This window comes from Oncorhynchus nerka, linkage group LG23, assembly GCF_034236695.1.
Source record: "Oncorhynchus nerka isolate Pitt River linkage group LG23, Oner_Uvic_2.0, whole genome shotgun sequence".
Taxonomy (NCBI): domain Eukaryota; kingdom Metazoa; phylum Chordata; class Actinopteri; order Salmoniformes; family Salmonidae; genus Oncorhynchus; species Oncorhynchus nerka.
In genome coordinates, this window is record NC_088418.1 from 7,422,664 (window position 1) to 7,446,822 (window position 24,159).

Consider the following 24,159-nt stretch of genomic DNA (forward strand, 5'->3'; position numbering starts at 1 on the left):
GTGAGGGGGTGATTGAGGGGGAACCAATTATCTCTTGGCTCCACAATGTCTGTGTGCCAGTCACTGTGTCTCTGTGATCCTGTCCAGGAGGGGTGTATTTGATATATGCTAGTGGATGAGGTAATGTCTTGGTACTATGTTGTACCAAGAACGAGGAGTAGAACCTCGTTTTAGGAGAGCAAACTGAACGATAATTTATAGCTAATGCTGTCTGGCTATGGGGGACACTCCTCTCTCAAGTAAAGTCTTCCTTTGTAATGTTCCTAAGATCTGTTATTCGTCATGTGAGTTGAGATGTGTGTGTCTTGGCTATAAATGATACTAAGAACTGTTTTGTAAGGACACTCTCAGAGAATTCATTTATAGACGCTGAATTGATCTGAGAGTCACAGGGTTGTGATGGAGCTCATATAATTAAAGATGGACTTTATGATAACTCTGACTTGTGTGTGTGGTTTGCTCTCATGATTTGGTAAATAGAGGACATTTCCACTACACATGTCTGGTGAGTGTGCAGATCATGGAAGAACTGGGACATTTTCAGCTTCCAGGAATTGTGTCCAGATCCTTGCGACATGGGGCCGAGCATTATCATGATGAAACATGAGGTGATGGCGGCGGATGAGTGGCACGACAATGAGCCTCAGGATCTCTGTGCATTCAAATTGACATAGATAAAATTCAATTGTGTTCGTTGTCCGTAGCTTATGCCTGCCCATACTGTCACCCGAACGCCACCATGGGGCAACTCTGTTCACAACGTTGACATCAGCAAACTGCTCGCTCACACAACGCTGTCTGTCATCTGCCCGCTACAGGTGAAACCAGGGATTCATCCGTGAAGAGATCCCTTCTCCAGCGAGGCCAGTGGCTATCGAATGTGGGCATTTTCCCACTGAAGTCGATTACGACGCCAAACTCCAGTCAGGTCAAGACCCTGGTGAGGACAACGAGCACGCAGATGAGCTTGTGAGGCCGGGTTGGATGTACTGCCAATGTAACGGATGTGAAACGGCTAGCTTAGTTAGCGGTGGTGCGCGCTAAATAGCGTTTCAATCAGTGACGTCACTTGCTCTGAGACCTTGAAGTAGTGGTTCCCCTTTGCTCTGCAAGGGCTGCGGCTTTTGTGGAGCGATGGGTAACGATGCTTCGTGGGTGACTGTTGTTGATGTGTGCAGAGGGTCCCTGGTTCGCGCCCGGGTATGGGCGAGGGGACGGTCTAAAGTTATACTGTTACACCAAATTCTCTGAAACAACACTGGAGGCGGCTTATGGTAGAGAAATTAACATTCAATTATCTGGCAACAGCTCTGGTGGACATTCCTGCAGTCAGCATGCCAATTGCACTCTCCCTCAAAAAACTTGAGACATCTGTGGTATTGTGCCGTGTGACAAAACTGGGTTATCGTGGCAACGGAGGAATCTTCACTAACGGGGATGTAAACAAATGTGTGCACAACATTTGAGAGAAATAAGCTTTTTTTTGTGCATTTTGGAAAATGCCTAGGATTTTTTATTTCAACTTATGAAACGTAGGACGAACGTTTTACATGTTACGTTTTATATTTTAGTTCAGTGTAGTTGCGTTTAAAAAGGTAAAGGACTTTCGTACGTTCAAGGATGAGGCGCGAGAGAACGTCTGCAGTCCCAGTGTCCTCTCCCAGGGGAACCAGACCTAGGTTTTCCACTACGGAAGAAAAACAGACAACTGATTACTGAAATATAATACCAAACAGAAACCTACTTTTCATCTAATGACATTAATACATGTAGTAGTTTATGACATTAATACAGTAGTAGTTTATGGTATTAATACAGTAGTAGTTTATAGTATTAATACAGTAGTAGTTTATGGTATTAATACAGTAGTAGTTTATGGTATTAATACAGTAGTAGTTTACGACATTAATACAGTAGTACTTTACAGTATTAATACAGTAGTAGTTTATAGTATTAATACAGTAGTAGTTTATAGTATTAATACAGTAGTAGTTTATGGTATTAATACAGTAGTAGTTTATGGTATTAATACAGTAGTAGTTTGGGGTATTAATACAGTAGTAGTTTATGGTATTAATACAGTAGTAGTTTGGGGTATTAATACAGTAGTAGTTTATAGTATTAATACAGTAGTAGTTTATGGTATTAATACAGTAGTAGTTTATGGTATTAATACAGTAGTAGTTTACGACATTAATACAGTAGTACTTTACAGTATTAATACAGTAGTAGTTTATGGTATTAATACAGTAGTAGTTTATGGTATTAATACAGTAGTAGTTTATGGTATTAATACAGTAGTAGTTTGGGGTATTAATACAGTAGTAGTTTATGGTATTAATACAGTAGTAGTTTGGGGTATTAATACAGTAGTAGTTTATAGTATTAATACAGTAGTAGTTTATGGTATTAATACAGTAGTAGTTTATGGTATTAATACAGTAGTAGTTTACGACATTAATACAGTAGTACTTTACAGTATTAATACAGTAGTAGTTTATAGTATTAATACAGTAGTAGTTTATGGCATTAATACATTAGTAGTTTATGGTATTAATACAGTAGTAGTTTATGGTATTAATACAGTAGTAGTTTATAGTATTAATACAGTAGTAGTTTATAGTATTAATACAGTAGTAGTTTACGGCATTAATACAGTAGTACTTTACAGTATTAATACAGTAGTAGTTTATAGTATTAATACAGTAGTAGTTTATAGTATTAATACAGTAGTAGTTTATAGTATTAATACAGTAGTAGTTTATGTCATTAATACATTAGTAGTTTATGTCATTAATACATTAGTAGTTTATGGTATTAATACAGTAGTAGTTTATAGTATTAATACAGTAGTAGTTTATAGTATTAATACAGTAGTAGTTTACGGCATTAATACAGTAGTACTTTACAGTATTAATACAGTAGTAGTTTATAGTATTAATACAGTAGTAGTTTATAGTATTAATACAGTAGTAGTTTATGGCATTAATACATTAGTAGTTTATGGTATTAATACAGTAGTAGTTTATGGTATTAATACAGTAGTAGTTTATGGTATTAATACAGTAGTAGTTTATAGTATTAATACAGTAGTAGTTTATAGTATTAATACAGTAGTAGTTTACGGAATTAATACAGTAGTACTTTACAGTATTAATACAGTAGTAGTTTATAGTATTAATACAGTAGTAGTTTATAGTATTAATACAGTAGTAGTTTATGGCATTAATACATTAGTAGTTTATGGTATTAATACAGTAGTAGTTTATGGTATTAATACAGTAGTAGTTTATGGTATTAATACAGTAGTAGTTTATGGCATTAATACAGTAGTAGTTTATGGTATTAATACAGTAGTACTTTATGGTATTAAAACAGTAGTAGTTTATGGTATTAATACAGTAGTAGTTTATGGTATTAATACATGTAGTAGTTTATGGTATTAATACAGTAGTAGTTTATGGCATTAATACAGTAGTAGTTTATGGTATTAATACATGTAGTAGTTTATGGTATTAATACATGTAGTAGTTTATGGTATTAATACAGTAGTAGTTTAAGACATTAATACAGTAGTAGTTTATGGTATTAATAGAGTAGTAGTTTATGGCATTAATAGAGTAGTAGTTTATGGCATTAATACAGTAGTAGTTTATGGCATTAATACAGTGGTAGTTTATGGCATTAATACATGTAGTAGTTTATGGTATTAATACATTAGTAGTTTATGGCATTAATACAGTAGTAGTTTATAGTATTAATACAGTAGTAGTTTATGGCATTAATACAGTAGTAGTTTATGACATTAATACAGTAGTAGTTTATGACATTAATACAGTAGTAGTTTATAGTATTAATACAGTAGTAGTTTATAGTATTAATACAGTAGTAGTTTATAGTATTAATACAGTAGTAGTTTATGGTATTAATACAGTAGTAGTTTATGGTATTAATACAGTAGTAGTTTATGGCATTAATACAGTAGTAGTTTATGACATTAATACAGTAGTAGTTTATGACATTAATACAGTAGTAGTTTATAGTATTAATACAGTAGTAGTTTATAGTATTAATACAGTAGTAGTTTATAGTATTAATACAGTAGTAGTTTAGGGTATTAATACAGTAGTAGTCACCCTAAACATTCTTATAAAGTGTTTTGGTGCAGATAACAGTTCAATACTGTCAAACTGTAACGTTTCAGCTAACAGAACAACCCTGTAGTTCCTTCCCAATAAAATCAGAGGTAAAACGGAAAAGTACAGATACAAAGAGAGTGTTGCACCTGCCACCTGCCCCCTATAAAAGACAGGCAACAAGACGTCAGTAAACTGTCACTTGTGGGGAAGTCATTTCCAGCTGACTGACGGCTAGTGGTAAACATGGTTGACACGTTCCTGTGACAGCCAGGTGCCTGCCACACACACTATATCTAGTACCATCTCATTAAAGGGCCACACACACTATATCTAGTACCATCTCATTAAAGGGCCACACACACTATATCTAGTACCATCTCATTAAAGGGCCACACACACTATATCTAGTACCATCTCATTAAAGGGCCACACACACTATATCTAGTACCATCTCATTAAAGGGCCACACACACTATATCTAGTACCATCTCATTAAAGGGCCACACACACTATATCTAGTACCATCTTATTAAAGGGCCACACACACTATATCTAGTACCATCTCATTAAAGGGCCACACACACTATATCTAGTACCATCTTATTAAAGGGCCACACACACTATATCTAGTACCATCTCATTAAAGGGCCACACACACTATATCTAGTACCATCTCATTAAAGGGCCACACACACTATATATAGTACCATCTCATTAAAGGGCCACACACACTATATCTAGTACCATCTCATTAAAGGGCCACACACACTATATATAGTACCATCTCATTAAAGGGCCACACACACTATATCTAGTACCATCTCATTAAAGGGCCACACACACTATATATAGAACCATCTCATTAAAGGGCCACACACACTATATCTAGTACCATCTCATTAAAGGGCCACACACACTATATCTAGTACCATCTCATTAAAGGGCCACACACACTATATATAGTACCATCTCATTAAAGGGCCACACACACTATATATAGTACCATCTCATTAAAGGGCCACACACACTATATCTGGTACCATCTCATTAAAGGGCCACACACACTATATCTAGTACCATCTCATTAAAGGGCCACACACACTATATCTAGTACCATCTCATTAAAGGGCCACACACACTATATCTAGTACCATCTCATTAAAGGGCCACACACACTATATCTAGTACCATCTCATTAAAGGGCCACACACACTATATCTAGTACCATCTCATTAAAGGGCCACACACACTATATATAGTACCATCTCATTAAAGGGCCACACACACTATATCTAGTACCATCTCATTAAAGGGCCACACACACTATATCTAGTACCATCTCATTAAAGGGCCACACACACTATATCTAGTACCATCTCATTAAAGGGCCACACACACTATATCTAGTACCATCTCATTAAAGGGCCACACACACTATATCTAGTACCATCTCATTAAAGGGCCACACACACTATATCTAGTACCATCTCATTAAAGGGCCACACACACTATATCTAGTACCATCTTATTAAAGGGCCACACACACTATATCTAGTACCATCTCATTAAAGGGCCACACACACTATATATAGTACCATCTCATTAAAGGGCCACACACACTATATCTAGTACCATCTCATTAAAGGGCCACACACACTATATATAGTACCATCTCATTAAAGGGCCACACACACTATATCTAGTACCATCTCATTAAAGGGCCACACACACTATATCTAGTACCATCTCATTAAAGGGCCACACACACTATATCTAGTACCATCTCATTAAAGGGCCACACACACTATATCTAGTACCATCTCATTAAAGGGCCACACACACTATATCTAGTACCATCTCATTAAAGGGCAACACATACTATATATAGTACCATCTCATTAAAGGGCCACACACACTATATATAGTACCATCTCATTAAAGGGCCACACACTATATCTAGTACCATCTCATTAAAGGGCCACACACACTATATCTAGTACCATCTCATTAAAGGGCCACACACACTATATCTAGTACCATCTCATTAAAGGGCCACACACACTATATCTAGTACCATCTTATTAAAGGGCCACACACACTATATCTAGTACCATCTCATTAAAGGGCCACACACACTATATCTAGTACCATCTCATTAAAGGGCCACACACACTATATCTAGTACCATCTCATTAAAGGGCCACACACACTATATATAGTACCATCTCATTAAAGGGCAACACATACTATATATAGTACCATCTCATTAAAGGGCCACACACACTATATATAGTACCATCTCATTAAAGGGCCACACACACTATATCTAGTACCATCTCATTAAAGGGCCACACACACTATATCTAGTACCATCTCATTAAAGGGCAACACATACTATATATAGTACCATCTCATTAAAGGGCCACACACACTATATATAGTACCATCTCATTAAAGGGCCACACACACTATATCTGGTACCATCTCATTAAAGGGCCACACACACTATATGTAGTACCATCTCATTAAAGGCCCACTCTTGTGATATTTACAGCTTTTTTATTTATTACACTCAGTTGCCAGTTTATTAGGTACACCATCCCGTTCACAAACAAATTCTCTCCTATAGACAGTGAGTCACGTGGTCGTGGCTTGGCTATATGAAGGCAGGCAGACATTCAAAAAGACCTGATAGCTAGTAAAACACACCTTGAAACTCGACAAACATCAGCAACCAGAGTGGATAAACCCAAACATCAACAACGGATCGACCCACTGAGAGAGCAACTCAATACTTTGATTTTCAGTTACTGTTGGATTGAACGTTAGAATGGGCAAAACAAGTTGCCTAGGCTACCCTGGGGCTGCAGGGTAGTCTAGTGGTTAGAGCGTTGGGCTAGTAACCGGAAGGTTGCAAGTTCAAATCCCCGAGCTGACAAAGGTACAAATCTGTCGTTCTGCCCCTGAACAGGCAGTTAACCCCACTGTTCCTTTGTTCTTAACTGACTTGCCTGGTTAAATAAAAAAATATAAAAAAACATCTTTGAGCGTGTGGTCGGTCGTTGGTGACAGATGCGCCGGTTCTGGTATCTCAGAAACGGTCGCCCTCCTGGGCATTTCACGCACGACAGTGACTACGGGTTTACCGGCAACGGTGCAACAAACAAACAACATCCAGTCAGAGGCAGTCCTGTGGGTGAAAACAGCTTGTTGATGAGAGTTTCGGGAAGAGAATGGCCAGAACGGTACATGCTAACAGGTGGGCCTCAAACAGGCGAATAACGGCGCAGTTCAACAGTGGTTCAACAGAACGGCATCTCGGAACGTGCAACTCTCTGCCCTTGTCACAGATGGGCTATTGCAGCAGATGACTTGGGCTGTTGACCTTATTACTGCCACACTGGTAGTCATGAGTCATTACCGCAGTAAATTTCCACGTGACCCGTTGATGGACACGCTTTAGTAATACCCAACCTGCTAACAGACGGAGGCCTGGATATGAAGAAATGTGTTTATGTCAATTACCGGGAGTCTTTCGCATGACAATAACTGGCCCGCCACCGCCCTACAGATGATCACACCGGGATCCACATCTATCAGCTAGAAACAAGAAGGCTCCAGTGGGCGCGCCATCACCAACACTGGACCAATGAGGAGTGGAGAAACATCGCCTGGTCCAACGAATCCCGGTTCCTGTTACGTCATGCTGATGGCAGAGTCAGGATTTGGCCTAAATAGCATGAGTCCATGGCCCCCATCCTGCCTGGTGTCAACGGTACAGGCTGGTGGCGGTGGTGTAAAGATGTGGGGAATGTTTTCCTGGCACACGTTACGTCCCTTTACACCAACTCCATTCCCCGGAGAATTCAGCCTGTCCTGGAGGCAAAGGGGTGTCCTACCCAGTACTAGATGGGTGTACCTAATAAACTGGCCACTTGAGTTTCCAGTGTATATATATCCCATATGACCAGATCCTCTCAGTGAAACAAAAGAGAGACAATCACCTTAGAGACACGAAGGTGTTGTAAAACTACAAAGAGCTCCACGCTGAATAGAAGTGTTTAATGCCAGTAAGTTTACACAATGTCTCGTGATCAATTACTCACCTAACGCTGCAGTAGCCTTCCCAACAACATAGATGGACTTGGCATTCCATTTGTCTTTTATGTCCATGTTCCACTCTATAAAATAGAAAACAGAAATTAAAACGAGTAGCTTTACATACACTTAACGCGTGTTGACTTTGTCCGTCTGAAAACGCACAAGACTAAGGCACAAGAGGCCTATCCTTTCCTAACAATTACATTTTTGTTTATGGGGGGGCATTTTACAGGACATAGTTTTAAAAAATCACATGAGATCTACTCACGTTCCGTTCTTTCATCATCTTCAAGACACATTTTGACGGCCTCCACCGCCCTCGGGCTGGTAAAAATCAGCCCGCCATGTCGTTCTGGCTGGAACAGCTGTAGGAGTAGAGACAACAGCTGTAGTAGTAGAGACAACAGCTGTAGGAGTAGAGACAACAGCTGTAGTAGTAGTAGAGACAACAGCTGTAGGAGTAGAGACAACAGCTGTAGTAGTAGAGACAACAGCTGTAGGAGTAGAGACAACAGCTGTAGGAGTAGAGACAACAGCTGTAGTAGTAGAGACAACAGCTGTAGGAGTAGAGACAACAGCTGTAGGAGTAGAGACAACAGCTGTAGTAGTAGTAGAGACAACAGCTGTAGTAGTAGTAGAGACAACAGCTGTAGTAGTAGTAGAGACAACAGCTGTAGTAGTAGAGACAACAGCTGTAGGAGTAGAGACAACAGCTGTAGGAGTAGAGACAACAGCTGTAGGAGTAGAGACAACAGCTGTAGTAGTAGAGACAACAGCTGTAGTAGTAGAGGCAACAGCTGTAGTAGTAGAGGCAACAGCTGTAGGAGTAGAGACAACAGCTGTAGTAGTAGTAGAGACAACAGCTGTAGTAGTAGTAGAGACAACAGCTGTAGTAGTAGAGACAACAGCTGTAGTAGTAGTAGAGACAACAGCTGTAGTAGTAGAGACAACAGCTGTAGTAGTAGAGACAACAGCTGTAGTAGCAGAGACAACAGCTGTAGTAGTAGAGACAACAGCTGTAGTAGTAGAGACAACAGCTGTAGTAGTAGAGACAACAGCTGTAGTAGTAGAGACAACAGCTGTAGTAGTAGAGACAACAGCTGTAGTAGCAGAGACAACAGCTGTAGTAGTAGAGACAACAGCTGTAGTAGTAGAGACAACAGCTGTAGTAGTAGAGACAACAGCTGTAGTAGTAGTAGAGACAACAGCTGTAGTAGTAGTAGAGACAACAGCTGTAGTAGTAGTAGAGACAACAGCTGTAGTAGTAGAGACAACAGCTGTAGTAGTAGAGACAACAGCTGTAGTAGTAGAGACAACGGCTGTAGTAGTAGAGACAACAGCTGTAGTAGTAGTAGAGACAACAGCTGTAGTAGCAGAGACAACAGCTGTAGTAGTAGAGACAACTAGTGTAGTAGTAGAGACAACAGCTGTAGTAGTAGAGACAACAGCTGTAGTAGTAGTAGAGACAACAGCTGTAGTAGTAGAGACAACAGCTGTAGTAGTAGAGACAACTAGTGTAGTAGTAGAGACAACAGCTGTAGTAGTAGAGACAACAGCTGTAGTAGTAGAGACAACAGCTGTAGGAGTAGAGACAACAGCTGTAGGAGTAGAGACAACAGCTGTAGTAGTAGAGACAACAGCTGTAGGAGTAGAGACAACAGCTGTAGGAGTAGAGACAACAGCTGTAGTAGTAGTAGAGACAACAGCTGTAGTAGTAGTAGAGACAACAGCTGTAGTAGTAGTAGAGACAACAGCTGTAGTAGTAGAGACAACAGCTGTAGTAGTAGAGACAACAGCTGTAGGAGTAGAGACAACAGCTGTAGGAGTAGAGACAACAGCTGTAGTAGTAGAGACAGCAGCTGTAGTAGTAGAGACAACAGCTGTAGTAGTAGAGACAACAGCTGTAGTAGTAGTAGAGACAACAGCTGTAGTAGTAGAGACAACGGCTGTAGTAGTAGAGACAACAGCTGTAGTAGTAGTAGAGACAACAGCTGTAGTAGCAGAGACAACAGCTGTAGTAGTAGAGACAACTAGTGTAGTAGTAGAGACAACAGCTGTAGTAGTAGAGACAACAGCTGTAGTAGTAGTAGAGACAACAGCTGTAGTAGTAGAGACAACAGCTGTAGTAGTAGAGACAACTAGTGTAGTAGTAGAGACAACAGCTGTAGTAGTAGAGACAACAGCTGTAGTAGTAGAGACAACAGCTGTAGGAGTAGAGACAACAGCTGTAGGAGTAGAGACAACAGCTGTAGTAGTAGAGACAACAGCTGTAGGAGTAGAGACAACAGCTGTAGGAGTAGAGACAACAGCTGTAGTAGTAGTAGAGACAACAGCTGTAGTAGTAGAGACAACAGCTGTAGTAGTAGTAGAGACAACAGCTGTAGTAGTAGAGACAACAGCTGTAGGAGTAGAGACAACAGCTGTAGGAGTAGAGACAACAGCTGTAGTAGTAGTAGAGACAACAGCTGTAGTAGTAGTAGAGACAACAGCTGTAGTAGTAGAGACAACAGCTGTAGTAGTAGAGACAACAGCTGTAGTAGTAGAGACAACAGCTGTAGTAGCAGAGACAACAGCTGTAGTAGTAGAGACAACAGCTGTAGTAGTAGAGACAACAGCTGTAGTAGCAGAGACAACAGCTGTAGTAGTAGAGACAACAGCTGTAGTAGTAGAGACAACAGCTGTAGTAGTAATAGAGACAACAGATGTAGTAGTAGAGACAACAGTTGTAGTAGTAGAGACAACAGCTGTAGTAGTAGAGACAACAGCTGTAGTAGTAGAGACAACAGCTGTAGTGGTAGAGACAACAGCTGTAGTAGTAGAGACAACAGCTGGAGTAGTAGTAGAGACAACAGCTGTAGTAGTAGAGACAACAGCTGTAGTAGTAGAGACAACAGCTGTAGTAGTAGAGACAACAGCTGTAGTAGTAACAACAGCTGTAGTAGTAGAGACAACAGCTGTAGTAGTAGAGACAGCAGCTGTAGTAGTAGTAGACAACAGCTGTAGTAGTAGAGACAACAGCTGTAGTAGCAGAGACAACAGCCCTAGTCGTAGAGACAACAGCTGTAGTAGTAGAGACAACAGCTGTAGTAGCAGAGACAACAGCTGTAGTAGCAGAGACAACAGCTGTAGTAGTAGAGACAACAGCTGTAGTAGAGACAACAGCTGTAGTAGCAGAGACAACAGCTGTAGTAGTAGAGACAACAGCTGTAGTAGCAGAGACAACAGCTGTAGTAGTAGAGACAACAGCTGTAGTAGAGACAACAGCTGTAGTAGTAGAGACAACAGCTGTAGTAGTAGAGACAACAGCTGTAGTAGTAGAGACAACAGCTGTAGTAGTAGAGACAACAGCTGTAGTAGTAGTAGAGACAACAGCTGTAGTAGTAGAGACAACAGCTGTAGTAGTAGAGACAACAGCTGTAGTAGTAGAGACAACAGCTGTAGTAGCAGAGACAACAGCTGTAGTAGTAGAGACAACAGCTGTAGTAGCAGAGACAACAGCTGTAGTAGCAGAGACAACAGCTGTAGTAGTAGAGACAACAGCTGTAGTAGTAGAGACAACAGCTGTAGTAGTAGTAGTAGTAGAGACAACAGCTGTAGTAGTAGAGACAACAGCTGTAGTAGTAGAGACAGCAGCTGTAGTAGTAGTAGACAACAGCTGTAGTAGTAGAGACAACAGCTGTAGTAGTAGAGACAACAGCTGTAGTAGTAGTAGTAGTAGAGACAACAGCTGTAGTAGTAGAGACAACAGCTGTAGTAGTAGAGACAACAGCTGTAGTAGTAGTAGTAGTAGTAGAGACAGCAGCTGTAGTAGTAGTAGACAACAGCTGTAGTAGTAGAGACAACAGCTGTAGTAGTAGAGACAACAGCTGTAGTAGTAGTAGTAGTAGAGACAACAGCTGTAGTAGTAGAGACAACAGCTGTAGTAGCAGAGACAACAGCCCTAGTCGTAGAGACAACAGCTGTAGTAGTAGAGACAACAGCTGTAGTAGTAGAGACAACAGCTGTAGTAGTAGAGACAACAGCTGTAGTAGTAGAGACAACAGCTGTAGTAGCAGAGACAACAGCTGTAGTAGCAGAGACAACAGCTGTAGTAGTAGAGACAACAGCTGTAGTAGCTGAGACAACAGCTGTAGTAGTAGAGACAACAGCTGTAGTAGAGACAACAGCTGTAGTAGTAGAGACAACAGCTGTAGTAGTAGAGACAACAGCTGTAGTAGTAGAGACAACAGCTGTAGTAGTAGTAGAGACAACAGCTGTAGTAGTAGTAGAGACAACAGCTGTAGTAGTAGAGACAACAGCTGTAGTAGTAGAGACAACAGCTGTAGTAGTAGAGACAACAGCTGTAGTAGCAGAGACAACAGCTGTAGTAGTAGAGACAACAGCTGTAGTAGTAGAGACAACAGCTGTAGTAGTAGAGACAACAGCTGTAGTAGTAGTAGAGACAACAGCTGTAGTAGTAGAGACAACAGCTGTAGTAGTAGTAGAGACAACAGCTGTAGTAGTATAGACAACAGCTGTAGTAGTAGAGACAACTAGTGTAGTAGTAGAGACAACAGCTGTAGTAGTAGAGACAACGGCTGTAGTAGTAGTAGAGACAACAGCTGTAGTAGCAGAGACAACAGCTGTAGTAGTAGAGACAACTAGTGTAGTAGTAGAGACAACAGCTGTAGTAGTAGAGACAACAGCTGTAGTAGTAGAGACAACAGCTGTAGTAGTAGTAGAGACAACAGCTGTAGTAGTAGAGACAACAGCTGTAGTAGTAGAGACAACTAGTGTAGTAGTAGAGACAACAGCTGTAGTAGTAGAGACAACAGCTGTAGTAGTAGAGACAACAGCTGTAGTAGTAGAGACAACAGCTGTAGTAGTAGTAGTAGAGACAACAGCTGTAGTAGTAGAGACAACAGCTGTAGTATTAGAGACAACAGCTGTAGTAGTAGAGACAACAGCTGTAGTAGTAGAGACAACAGCTGTAGTAGTAGAGACAACAGCTGTAGTAGCAGAGACAACAGCTGTAGTAGTAGAGACAACAGCTGTAGTAGTAGAGACAACAGCTGTAGTAGTAGTAGAGACAACAGCTGTAGTAGCAGAGACAACAGCTGTAGTAGTAGAGACAACAGCTGTAGTAGTAGAGACAACAGCTGTAGTAGTAGAGACAACAGCTGTAGTAGTAGTAGAGACAACAGCTGTAGTAGTAGAGACAACAGCTGTAGTAGTAGAGACAACAGCTGTAGTAGTAGTAGAGACAACAGCTGTAGTAGTAGAGACAACAGCTGTAGTAGTAGTAGGAGTAGAGACAACAGCTGTAGTAGTAGAGACAACAGCTGTAGTAGTAGAGACAGCAGCTGTAGTAGAGACAACAGCTGTAGTAGTAGAGACAGCAGCTGTAGTAGTAGAGACAACAGCTGTAGTAGTAGAGACAACAGCTGTAGTAGTAGAGACAACAGCTGTAGTAGTAGAGACAACAGCTGTAGTAGAGACAACAGCTGTAGTAGTAGAGACAACAGCTGTAGTAGTAGAGACAACAGCTGTAGTAGTAGTAGTAGTAGAGACAACAGCTGTAGTAGTAGAGACAACAGCTGTAGTAGTAGAGACAGCAGCTGTAGTAGTAGTAGACAACAGCTGTAGTAGTAGAGACAACAGCTGTAGTAGTAGAGACAACAGCTGTAGTAGTAGAGACAACAGCTGTAGTAGTAGTAGAGACAACAGCTGTAGTAGTAGAGACAACAGCTGTAGTAGTAGTAGTAGTAGAGACAACAGCTGTAGTAGTAGAGACAACAGCTGTAGTAGTAGAGACAGCAGCTGTAGTAGTAGAGACAACAGCTGTAGTAGTAGAGACAACAGCTGTAGTAGTAGAGACAACAGCTGTAGTAGTAGAGACAACAGCTGTAGTAGTAGTAGAGACAACAGCTGTAGTAGTAGAGACAACAGCTGTAGTAGTAGAGACAACTAGTGTAGTAGTAGAGACAACAGCTGTAGTAGTAGAGACAACGGCTGTAGTAGTAGAGACAACAGCTGTAGTAGTAGTAGAGACAACAGCTGTAGTAGCAGAGACAACAGCTGTAGTAGTAGAGACAACTAGTGTAGTAGTAGAGACAACAGCTGTAGTAGTAGAGACAACAGCTGTAGTAGTAGAGACAACAGCTGTAGTAGTAGAGACAACAGCTGTAATAGTAGTAGAGACAACAGCTGTAGTAGTAGAGACAACAGCTGTAGTAGTAGAGACAACTAGTGTAGTAGTAGAGACAACAGCTGTAGTAGTAGAGACAACAGCTGTAGTAGTAGAGACAACAGCTGTAGTAGTAGAGACAACAGCTGTAGTAGTAGTAGTAGAGACAACAGCTGTAGTAGTAGAGACAACAGCTGTAGTAGTAGAGACAACAGCTGTAGTAGTAGAGACAACAGCTGTAGTAGTAGAGACAACAGCTGTAGTAGTAGAGACAACAGCTGTAGTAGCAGAGACAACAGCTGTAGTAGTAGAGACAACAGCTGTAGTAGTAGAGACAACAGCTGTAGTAGTAGTAGAGACAACAGCTGTAGTAGTAGAGACAACAGCTGTAGTAGTAGTAGAGACAACAGCTGTAGTAGTAGAGACAACAGCTGTAGTAGTAGTAGGAGTAGAGACAACAGCTGTAGTAGTAGAGACAACAGCTGTAGTAGTAGAGACAGCAGCTGTAGTAGAGACAACAGCTGTAGTAGTAGAGACAGCAGCTGTAGTAGTAGAGACAACAGCTGTAGTAGTAGAGACAACAGCTGTAGTAGTAGAGACAACAGCTGTAGTAGTAGAGACAACAGCTGTAGTAGTAGAGACAACAGCTGTAGTAGTAATAGAGACAACAGATGTAGTAGTAGAGACAACAGCTGTAGTAGTAGAGACAACAGTTGTAGTAGTAGAGACAACAGCTGTAGTAGTAGAGACAACAGCTGTAGTAGTAGAGACAACAGCTGTAGTGGTAGAGACAACAGCTGTAGTAGTAGAGACAACAGCTGTAGTAGTAGTAGAGTCAACAGCTGTAGTAGTAGAGACAACAGCTGTAGTAGTAGAGACAACAGCTGTAGTAGTAGAGACAACAGCTGTAGTAGTAGAGACAACAGCTGTAGTAGTAGTAGTAGTAGAGACAACAGCTGTAGTAGTAGAGACAACAGCTGTAGTAGTAGAGACAACAGCTGTAGTAGCAGAGACAACAGCTGTAGTAGTAGAGACAACAGCTGTAGTAGTAGAGACAACAGCTGTAGTAGTAGAGACAACAGCTGTAGTAGTAGAGACAACAGCTGTAGTAGCAGAGACAACAGCTGTAGTAGTAGAGACAACAGCTGTAGTAGCAGAGACAACAGCTGTAGTAGCAGAGACAACAGCTGTAGTAGTAGAGACAACAGCTGTAGTAGTAGAGACAACAGCTGTAGTAGTAGAGACAACAGCTGTAGTAGTAGAGACAACAGCTGTAGTAGTAGAGACAACAGCTGTAGTAGTAGAGACAACAGCTGTAGTAGTAGAGACAACAGCTGTAGTAGTAGTAGAGACAACAGCTGTAGTAGTAGAGACAACAGCTGTAGTAGTAGTAGAGACAACAGCTGTAGTAGTATAGACAACAGCTGTAGTAGTAGAGACAACTAGTGTAGTAGTAGAGACAACAGCTGTAGTAGTAGAGACAACGGCTGTAGTAGTAGAGACAACAGCTGTAGTAGTAGTAGAGACAACAGCTGTAGTAGCAGAGACAACAGCTGTAGTAGTAGAGACAACTAGTGTAGTAGTAGAGACAACAGCTGTAGTAGTAGAGACAACAGCTGTAGTAGTAGAGACAACAGCTGTAGTAGTAGTAGAGACAACAGCTGTAGTAGTAGAGACAACAGCTGTAGTAGTAGAGACAACTAGTGTAGTAGTAGAGACAACAGCTGTAGTAGTAGAGACAACAGCTGTAGTAGTAGAGACAACAGCTGTAGTAGTAGAGACAACAGCTGTAGTAGTAGTAGCAGTAGTAGAGACAACAGCTGTAGTAGTAGAGACAACAGCTGTAGTAGTAGAGACAACAGCTGTAGTAGTAGAGACAACAGCTGTAGTAGTAGAGACAACAGCTGTAGTAGTAGAGACAACAGCTGTAGTAGTAGAGACAACAGCTGTAGTAGTAGTAGAGACAACAGCTGTAGTAGTAGAGACAACAGCTGTAGTAGTAGTAGAGACAACAGCTGTAGTAGTAGAGACAACAGCTGTAGTAGTAGTAGGAGTAGAGACAACAGCTGTAGTAGTAGAGACAACAGCTGTAGTAGTAGAGACAGCAGCTGTAGTAGAGACAACAGCTGTAGTAGTAGAGACAGCAGCTGTAGTAGTAGAGACAACAGCTGTAGTAGTAGAGACAACAGCTGTAGTAGTAGAGACAACAGCTGTAGTAGTAGAGACAACAGCTGTAGTAGTAGAGACAACAGCTGTAGTAGTAATAGAGACAACAGATGTAGTAGTAGAGACAACAGCTGTAGTAGTAGAGACAACAGTTGTAGTAGTAGAGACAACAGCTGTAGTAGTAGAGACAACAGCTGTAGTAGTAGAGACAACAGCTGTAGTGGTAGAGACAACAGCTGTAGTAGTAGAGACAACAGCTGTAGTAGTAGTAGAGTCAACAGCTGTAGTAGTAGAGACAACAGCTGTAGTAGTAGAGACAACAGCTGTAGTAGTAGAGACAACAGCTGTAGTAGCAGAGACAACAGCTGTAGTAGTAGAGACAACAGCTGTAGTAGTAGTAGTAGTAGAGACAACAGCTGTAGTAGTAGAGACAACAGCTGTAGTAGTAGAGACAACAGCTGTAGTAGTAGAGACAACAGCTGTAGTAGTAGAGACAACAGCTGTAGTAGCAGAGACAACAGCTGTAGTAGTAGAGACAACAGCTGTAGTAGTAGTAGTAGTAGAGACAACAGCTGTAGTAGTAGAGACAACAGCTGTAGTAGTAGAGACAGCAGCTGTAGTAGTAGTAGACAACAGCTGTAGTAGTAGAGACAACAGCTGTAGTAGTAGAGACAACAGCTGTAGTAGTAGAGACAACAGCTGTAGTAGTAGAGACAACAGCTGTAGTAGTAGAGACAACAGCTGTAGTAGTAGAGACAACAGCTGTAGTAGTAGAGACAACAGCTGTAGTAGTAGAGACAACAGCTGTAGTAGTAGAGACAACAGCTGTAGTAGTAGAGACAACAGCTGTAGTAGTAGAGACAACAGCTGTAGTAGTAGAGACAACAGCTGTAGTAGTAGAGACAACAGCTGTAGTAGTAGAGACAACAGCTGTAGTAGTAGAGACAACAGCTGTAGTAGTAGTAGACAACAGCTGTAGTAGTAGAGACAACAGCTGTAGGAGTAGTAGAGACAACAGCTGTAGGAGTAGAGACAACAGCTGTAGTAGTAGAGACAAAAGAGGAGTAGAGACAACAGCTGTTGTAGTAGTAGACAACAGCTGTAGTAGTAGAGACAACAGCTGTAGGAGTAGAGACAACAGCTGTAGGAGTAGTAGAGACAACAGCTGTAGTAGTAGAGACAACAGCTGTAGAAGTAGAGACAACAGCTGTAGTAGTAGTAGTAGTAGAGACAACAGCTGTAGTAGTAGAGACAGCAGCTGTAGTAGTAGTAGACAACAGCTGTAGTAGTAGAGACAACAACTGTAGTAGCAGAGACAACAGCTGTAGTAGCAGAGACAACAGATGTAGTAGTAGAGACAACAGCTGTAGTAGTAGAGACAACAGCTGTAGTAGTAGAGACAACAGCTGTAGTAGTAGAGACAACAGCTGTAGTAGCAGAGACAACAGCTGTAGTAGCAGAGACAACAGCTGTAGTAGTAGAGACAACAGCTGTAGTAGTAGAGACAACAGCTGTAGTAGTAGAGACAACAGCTGTAGGAGTAGAGACAACAGCTGTAGGAGTAGTAGAGACAACAGCTGTAGGAGTAGAGACAACAGCTGTAGTAGTAGAGACAAAAGAGGAGTAGAGACAACAGCTGTAGTAGTAGAGACAACAGCTGTAGTAGTAGTAGAGAACAGCTGTAGGAGTAGAGACAACAGCTGTAGGAGTAGTAGAGACAACAGCTGTAGTAGTAGAGACAACAGCTGTAGTAGTAGAGACAACAGCTGTAGTAGTAATAGAGACAACAGATGTAGTAGTAGAGACAACAGCTGTAGTAGTAGAGACAACAGCTGTAGTAGTAGAGACAACAGCTGTAGTAGTAGAGACAACAGCTGTAGTAGTAGAGACAACAGCTGTAGTAGTAGAGACAACAGCTGTAGTAGTAGTAGAGACAACAGCTGTAGTAGTAGAGACAACAGCTGTAGTAGTAGTAGAGACAACAGCTGTAGTAGTATAGACAACAGCTGTAGTAGTAGAGACAACTAGTGTAGTAGTAGAGACAACAGCTGTAGTAGTAGAGACAACGGCTGTAGTAGTAGAGACAACAGCTGTAGTAGTAGTAGAGACAACAGCTGTAGTAGCAGAGACAACAGCTGTAGTAGTAGAGACAACTAGTGTAGTAGTAGAGACAACAGCTGTAGTAGTAGAGACAACAGCTGTAGTAGTAGAGACAACAGCTGTAGTAGTAGTAGAGACAACAGCTGTAGTAGTAGAGACAACAGCTGTAGTAGTAGAGACAACTAGTGTAGTAGTAGAGACAACAGCTGTAGTAGTAGAGACAACAGCTGTAGTAGAGAGACAACAGCTGTAGTAGTAGAGACAACAGCTGTAGTAGTAGTAGAGACAACAGCAACAGCTGTAGTAGTAGAGACAACAGCTGTAGTAGTAGAGACAACAGCTGTAGTAGTAGAGACAACAGCTGTAGTAGTAGTAGAGACAACAGCTGTAGTAGTAGAGACAACAGCTGTAGTAGTAGTAGACAACAGCTGTAGTAGTAGAGACAACAGCTGTAGTAGTAGAGACAACAGCTGTAGTAGTAGGAGAGAGACAACAGCTGTAGTAGTAGAGACAGCAGCTGTAGTAGTAGACAGCAGCTGTAGTAGTAGAGACAGCAGCTGTAGTAGTAGAGACAACAGCTGTAGTAGTAGAGACAACAGCTGTAGTAGTAGAGACAACAGCTGTAGTAGTAATAGAGACAACAGATGTAGTAGTAGAGACAACATCTGTAGTAGTAGAGACAACAGTTGTAGTAGTAGAGACAACAGCTGTAGTAGTAGAGACAACAGCTGTAGTAGTAGAGACAACAGCTGTAGTGGTAGAGACAACAGCTGTAGTAGTAGAGACAACAGCTGTAGTAGTAGAGTCAACAGCTGTAGTAGTAGAGACAACAGCTGTAGTAGTAGAGACAACAGCTGTAGTAGTAGAGACAACAGCTGTAGTAGTAGAGACAACAGCTGTAGTAGTAGTAGTAGTAGAGACAACAGCTGTAGTAGTAGAGACAACAGCTGTAGTAGTAGAGACAGCAGCTGTAGTAGTAGTAGACAACAGCTGTAGTAGTAGAGACAACAGCTGTAGTAGTAGAGACAACAGCTGTAGTAGTAGTAGAGACAACAGCTGTAGTAGTAGAGACAACAGCTGTAGTAGTAGAGACAACAGCTGTAGTAGTAGAGACAACAGCTGTAGTAGTAGAGTCAACAGCTGTAGTAGTAGAGACAACAGCTGTAGTAGTAGTAGAGACAACAGCTGTAGTAGTAGTAGAGTCAACAGCTGTAGTAGTAGAGACAACAGCTGTAGTAGTAGAGACAACAGCTGTAGTAGTAGAGACAACAGCTGTAGTAGTAGTAGTAGTAGTAGAGACAACAGCTGTAGTAGTAGAGACAACAGCTGTAGTAGTAGAGACAGCAGCTGTAGTAGTAGTAGACAACAGCTGTAGTAGTAGAGACAACAGCTGTAGTAGCAGAGACAACAGCCCTAGTCGTAGAGACAACAGCTGTAGTAGTAGAGACAACAGCTGTAGTAGTAGAGACAACAGCTGTAGTAGTAGAGACAACAGCTGTAGTAGCAGAGACAACAGCTGTAGTAGCAGAGACAACAGCTGTAGTAGTAGAGACAACAGATGTAGTAGTAGAGACAACAGCTGTAGTAGCAGAGACAACAGCTGTAGTAGTAGAGACAACAGCTGTAGTAGTAGAGACAACAGCTGTAGTAGTAGAGACAACAGCTGTAGTAGTAGAGACAACAGCTGTAGTAGTAGAGACAACAGCTGTAGTAGTAGAGACAACAGCTGTAGTAGTAGAGACAACAGCTGTAGTAGTAGAGACAACAGCTGTAGTAGTAGAGACAACAGCTGTAGTAGTAGAGACAACAGCTGTAGGAGTAGAGAGACAACAGCTGTAGGAGTAGAGACAACAGCTGTAGTAGTAGAGACAAAGAGGAGTAGAGACAACAGCTGTTGTAGTAGTAGACAACAGCTGTAGTAGTAGAGACAACAGCTGTAGGAGTAGAGACAACAGCTGTAGGAGTAGTAGAGACAACAGCTGTAGTAGTAGAGACAACAGCTGTAGAAGTAGAGACAACAGCTGTAGTAGTAGTAGTAGTAGAGACAACAGCTGTAGTAGTAGAGACAGCAGCTGTAGTAGTAGTAGACAACAGCTGTAGTAGTAGAGACAACAACTGTAGTAGCAGAGACAACAGCTGTAGTAGCAGAGACAACAGATGTAGTAGTAGAGACAACAGCTGTAGTAGTAGAGACAACAGCTGTAGTAGTAGAGACAACAGCTGTAGTAGTAGAGACAACAGCTGTAGTAGCAGAGACAACAGCTGTAGTAGCAGAGACAACAGCTGTAGTAGCAGAGACAACAGCTGTAGTAGTAGAGACAACAGCTGTAGTAGTAGAGACAACAGCTGTAGTAGTAGAGACAACAGCTGTAGTGGTAGAGACAACAGCTGTAGGAGTAGAGACAACAGCTGTAGGAGTAGTAGAGACAACAGCTGTAGGAGTAGAGACAACAGCTGTAGGAGTAGAGACAACAGCTGTAGTAGTAGAGACAACAGCTGTAGGAGTAGTAGACAACAGCTGTAGGAGTAGTAGAGACAACAGCTGTAGTAGTAGAGACAACAGCTGTAGTAGTAGAGACAACAGCTGTAGTAGTAGAGACAACAGCTGTAGTAGTAATAGAGACAACAGCTGTAGTAGTAGAGACAACAGCTGTAGTAGTAGAGACAACAGCTGTAGTAGTAGAGACAACAGCTGTAGTAGTAGAGACAACAGCTGTAGTAGTAGTAGAGACAACAGCTGTAGTAGTAGTAGAGACAACAGCTGTAGTAGTAGAGACAACAGCTGTAGTAGTAGAGACAACAGCTGTAGTAGTAGAGACAACAGCTGTAGTAGTAGAGACAACAGCTGTAGTAGTAGAGACAACAGCTGTAGTAGTAGAGACAACAGCTGTAGTAGTAGAGACAACAGCTGTAGTAGTAGAGACAACAGCTGTAGTAGTAGAGACAACAGCTGTAGTAGTAGAGACAACAGCTGTAGTAGTAGTAGAGACAACAGCTGTAGTAGTAGTAGAGTCAACATCTGTAGTAGTAGAGACAACAGCTGTAGTAGTAGAGACAACAGCTGTAGTAGTAGAGACAACAGCTGTAGTAGTAGAGACAACAGCTGTAGTAGTAGTAGTAGTAGAGACAACAGCTGTAGTAATAGAGACAACAGCTGTAGTAGTAGAGACAACAGCTGTAGTAGTAGAGACAACAGCTGTAGTAGTAGTAGACAACAGCTGTAGTAGTAGAGACAACAGCTGTAGTAGTAGTAGAGACAACAGCTGTAGTAGTAGAGACAGCAGCTGTAGTAGTAGTAGACAACAGCTGTAGTAGTAGAGACAACAGCTGTAGTAGCAGAGACAACAGCCCTAGTCGTAGAGACAACAGCTGTAGTAGTAGAGACAACAGCTGTAGTAGTAGAGACAACAGCTGTAGTAGTAGAGACAACAGCTGTAGTAGCAGAGACAACAGCTGTAGTAGCAGAGACAACAGCTGTAGTAGTAGAGACAACAGATGTAGTAGTAGAGACAACAGCTGTAGTAGCAGAGACAACAGCTGTAGTAGTAGAGACAACAGCTGTAGTAGTAGAGACAACAGCTGTAGTAGTAGAGACAACAGCTGTAGTAGTAGAGACAACAGCTGTAGTAGTAGAGACAACAGCTGTAGTAGTAGAGACAACAGCTGTAGTAGTAGTAGACAACAGCTGTAGTAGTAGAGACAACAGCTGTAGGAGTAGTAGAGACAACAGCTGTAGGAGTAGAGACAACAGCTGTAGTAGTAGAGACAAAAGAGGAGTAGAGACAACAGCTGTTGTAGTAGTAGACAACAGCTGTAGTAGTAGAGACAACAGCTGTAGTAGTAGAGACAACAGCTGTAGTAGTAGTAGTAGTAGAGACAACAGCTGTAGTAGTAGAGACAACAGCTGTAGTAGTAGAGACAACAGCTGTAGAAGTAGAGACAACAGCTGTAGTAGTAGTAGTAGTAGAGACAACAGCTGTAGTAGTAGAGACAGCAGCTGTAGTAGTAGTAGACAACAGCTGTAGTAGTAGAGACAACAACTGTAGTAGCAGAGACAACAGCTGTAGTAGCAGAGACAACAGATGTAGTAGTAGAGACAACAGCTGTAGTAGTAGAGACAACCGCTGTAGTAGTAGAGACAACAGCTGTAGTAGTAGAGACAACAGCTGTAGTAGCAGAGACAACAGCTGTAGTAGCAGAGACAACAGCTGTAGTAGCAGAGACAACAGCTGTAGTAGTAGAGACAACAGCTGTAGTAGTAGAGACAACAGCTGTAGTAGTAGAGACAACAGCTGTAGTAGTAGAGACAACAGCTGTAGGAGTAGAGACAACAGCTGTAGGAGTAGTAGAGACAACAGCTGTAGGAGTAGAGACAACAGCTGTAGGAGTAGAGACAACAGCTGTAGTAGTAGAGACAAAAGAGGAGTAGAGACAACAGCTGTAGTAGTAGAGACAACAGCTGTAGTAGTAGTAGAGAACAGCTGTAGGAGTAGAGACAACAGCTGTAGGAGTAGTAGAGACAACAGCTGTAGTAGTAGAGACAACAGCTGTAGTAGTAGAGACAACAGCTGTAGTAGTAATAGAGACAACAGATGTAGTAGTAGAGACAACAGCTGTAGTAGTAGAGACAACAGCTGTAGTAGTAGAGACAACAGCTGTAGTAGTAGAGACAACAGCTGTAGTAGTAGAGACAACAGCTGTAGTAGTAGTAGAGACAACAGCTGTAGTAGTAGAGACAACAGCTGTAGTAGTAGAGACAACAGCTGTAGTAGTAGAGACAACAGCTGTAGTAGTAGTAGAGACAACAGCTGTAGTAGTAGAGACAACAGCTGTAGGAGTAGAGACAACAGCTGTAGTAGTAGAGACAACAGCTGTAGGAGTAGAGACAACAGCTGTAGTAGTAGAGACAACAGCTGTAGTAGTAGAGACAACAGCTGTAGTAGTAGAGACAACAGCTGTAGTAGTAGAGACAACAGCTGTAGGAGTAGAGACAACAGCTGTAGTAGTAGAGACAACAGCTGTAGTAGTAGTAGACAACAGCTGTAGTAGTAGTAGAGACAACAGCTGTAGTAGCAGAGACAACAGCTGTAGTAGTAGAGACAACAGCTGTAGTAGTAGAGACAACAGCTGTAGTAGTAGAGACAACAGCTGTAGTAGTAGAGACAACAGCTGTAGTAGTAGAGACAACTAGTGTAGTAGTAGAGACAACAGCTGTAGTAGTAGAGACAACAGCTGTAGTAGTAGAGACAACAGCTGTAGTAGTAGAGACAACAGCTGTAGTAGTAGAGGCAACAGCTGTAGTAGTAGAGACAACAGCTGTAGTAGTAGAGACAACAGCTGTAGTAGTAGAGACAACAGCTGTAGTAGTAGAGACAACACTAAACAGAAACCAAACAGTTCAACGTTCAGTAACACTTTACACCCGTGATAACCATGTCATAATATGTCATAACACTGTCATGACCCTTACATACACACACACACACA

The 24,159-nt window shown here is 41.5% G+C and overlaps 1 pseudogene; it reads right to left on the reverse strand.

The window, feature by feature from the left end:
- The window catches only part of LOC115120525 (uroporphyrinogen-III synthase-like), a 48,699-nt pseudogene that overhangs the window by 3,008 nt on the left and 21,532 nt on the right, over positions 1-24,159 (reverse strand).